We start from the raw sequence: 3,331 nt of genomic DNA, 5'->3' as shown, positions 1-3,331 counted from the left end.
AAGTGAATCATAGTATGCTTTATCAAAGCTAAGAGAGCTTCAAAAAGACAATTTAATTGAGATTAAGACATATTTGGCTTTCTAACTAGGATTTTCTTTCTTTCAAAGGTCACCGTGATTGCTCATTCAATTCTCTGTAACTTCCTAACGTATCACAAAGAGTTAGTATTTCAAATAGGTTTTCAAGGATTTCTACCCATTAACTCTTCATCTTGACTCAGTTATTGTTCAGGAAGTGCTAGCTGTTTATTGCTAATTTCTAAGCATTTATGGTAAAACCCATCTCAGTGACTCAATACTACACAGATTTGTAAATGATAAATTAAATTCTCTTAACCTTAACTGAAAATTTTAATAGTATCCTAGAAGTACAAGTAATATTTCCAAATCAGTACAAAGTTTGATCCTCATATACATGCATTAGCTGAGCTGACAGATGCTTCCCATAAAACCACCTGGATGAAAACCTGATCCATGCGGCTACCGGAAAAAGCAACTCTAAGCACACTCACTAATACGCTTTTCATAAATAGACAAAATAACTAACAGGCTATAGAGATACAGTCCACCTAATCCATTTAAATTCTAATGGTCACCATATTATTTTTAACATCACTGAACTTAAATTTAATCTAAGCCTTTTGAAATCTGGTGACTTCAATATTTTTAGTGTCAACAAATTCAAAGGAACGCTACACAAAAGCAGATTAACTTAACAAATACTTATTTAACGCTCACTATTTGCTAGATGCACAGATTATTTACAAATACTTGTGTATTAGTTGTTTGATTTTTTCCCCTATAATAATGTTGAATTAAACACAAAACTCCAAGATCTAGAGGATTAAAACAATGAAATTTATTTCAGATTCATAGTATTGCAGGTTAATTGTAATTTTGCTGATATCGGCTAGACTCAGATTAGTTTAGCAGGATTAGGCTGGACTTCAGGTTCTGTTCTTCCTCCATTTGGCTTCATTCCTGGATTCAGACCGAAAGATTAATGGCTACCTGGGGCGCGCTCTCCTCATGAGGGAGAGAGTAAACTCTCTGAGTCGAGTGAACACTTTCCATGCCTCTTAAGGCCTTAGATCAAAACTGGTACAATTTGTCATTTCCACTTTGCATTAAAGTAAGTCATATGGCCAGGCTTGAAATCTACAGTGTGAAAAAGTATACTCCAGCAACACGGAAGCTATAGCAAGAGAAGGTAGAGATGGTAAGGAGAGAACTGTGATATAAAATAACAAGATCTATCACGCTTTGAAAAATTCCATCAGATCTCAGAGAAATAGAAACTTGAATAACCAACTATATTTTCCAGTGAAGACAAAGATATGTTAAAGCAAGAATGAATGAAGACAACAATGCTCTTAAAGTCAATGCTTCTAATTGAAATCACCTGGGGAGTGCCTACATCTGGAATTTTGAAAAATAAAAAAAAAAAGAAAGAAATCACCTGGGGAGATTTTGGTTTTTCATTTTAATACCTAAAGTCAGGCTTATTCCCAAAGATTTGCATTAATTGCTCTAAGGTGGGGCTCAGGTACCCATATATTTTTTTAAAGCTTTACTTCTTTTTTATTTTAAAGTGCAACCAGTGTTAACAAAAAAAAAAAAAAACTAAACTCGGTTAGTCTGAGCCAAATGTGTGTGATCGCCAGCCCAGAGCACATGGCCTTAAGAGGTCCTGAGAAAATGTGCCCAAGGAAGCTGGGTTACAGTTTGGTTTTATACATTCATGGAGACAGAAATTACATGTAAAATTGTAAATCGATACATGGAAGGTGTACATTGATTTGGCCCGAAAAGGTGGGACATCTCCAGGAGGTGGTTTACAGGTAATAGGTGAGTTCAAATATTCTTTGATTTGTAATCAATTAAAGAAATGAAGCTTTGTATAAAGGCTTGGAATGTTTTAAGTTAAGATAGGGAAGTCTGTTAATCAGAGATAAGCCACAATATAATGACTCAAGTGATCTATTAGGCAAATTTATGGCCTGCAGGAAATTTTAATCTTTGCCCTGAATGATCTTAGGTCCTATTAATAACTTAGTATGTTATTGCCTGAAGCCGCAAACCTCCCTTCCCTTCATGGCCAGGAACTCAAGTTTAAGGTTTTTCTGGGGTCCCCATTGGCCAAGAGGGGTTCTGTTCATTCGGCAGGGGGCTTAGAATTTTATTTTATTATAGTTCGTACCAGGATGTGAAAGTCACCAAGATATATTGTCAGTATGTGCTTTCGTTAATAATGTCTTCCAGAATTAGAGGCTTGAAAACTCAGACGTTGTTTAGAAAGTCAGTTCAGTCAGATAAAGATGGTTTTGATGAAATCGATGGTCACTTCCCTTACAGCTAAATACATCTTTTAAATTCTGCCTACTAGCTTGATTGAAATTGAAATCTAAATGGTTTGGATGAACAGTATTCGCTGGTGATTAAGTAGACACAGAATATGCAAATATTCCTCCTTATGGTTTTTTGGGAAAAACAATTGTCTCTTGATTAGTGACTGAGCAAAGAATTCAGAAAGGAAAGCTTATACTATCCATTTTTTTGTACTTTTTCCTCCTTTTAGTGTTCCAATCCCCCTTGTACTCAGACTCCATCATTGGCCCATATTCCCAGTCATTTACCATGGCATCTAGGTACTAAAACTGTTAGGTAGATAGCAAGTGACCTCTGAGACTCTCCTAGGGACAAAAGTGGGTGCCTCGCCTGGGAAGAAGGACAGAGTGGTCCCTGTCTTGGTGCTGCCCCACCCTAATCCTCCCCTGAGCAACTACCATACCTGTGGGAAGGAGAAACCCCTGCTAAGCTGTAAAAGAATGCAGGGAACCCCCAGCCCACAGGCCAGGCAGCTGAGAACCCTACCATCTTCCTGGACAACATGGTGGCTGCCACTAATTCTGTTTTCCATAACAGAACTTTTAAGCTTGAGTCTCAGGAGAAGGAGAAGGAGTGGAAAAGGAGGCTAGGCATGCCCCGTTAATGACAGCATTGGTGCCCACATTCGGACCAATGGCCAAAGCCCCCACCAAAGGAAGGGATCTCCAATGCCACAGCCACAGGAAGGACATTGGGCCAAAGACTGCCCCAACAAGGACAGGCCACCAGAGGCCCCTTGTCACCAGTGCCTTCAAACAGGTCACTAGACTGCACTTTGTCCTATGGAGTTGTCCCAGGAGGGGAATTGGTCCCCAGACCAGTACAACAATGAAGGAGCCCACTCCCATCAGCCCCCTGGCAGGTAACAATCACTAGACTGCAGCCAAGGATAACCCTCCTGCTGGCAGGTAGGCCAGTAAATTTCCTTCTTGATACTGGGGCT

This window comes from Propithecus coquereli, unplaced genomic scaffold, assembly GCF_000956105.1.
Source record: "Propithecus coquereli isolate 6110/MARCELLA unplaced genomic scaffold, Pcoq_1.0 Scaffold72, whole genome shotgun sequence".
NCBI lineage: Eukaryota > Metazoa > Chordata > Mammalia > Primates > Indriidae > Propithecus > Propithecus coquereli.
This window is presented reverse-complemented; position numbering follows the sequence as displayed.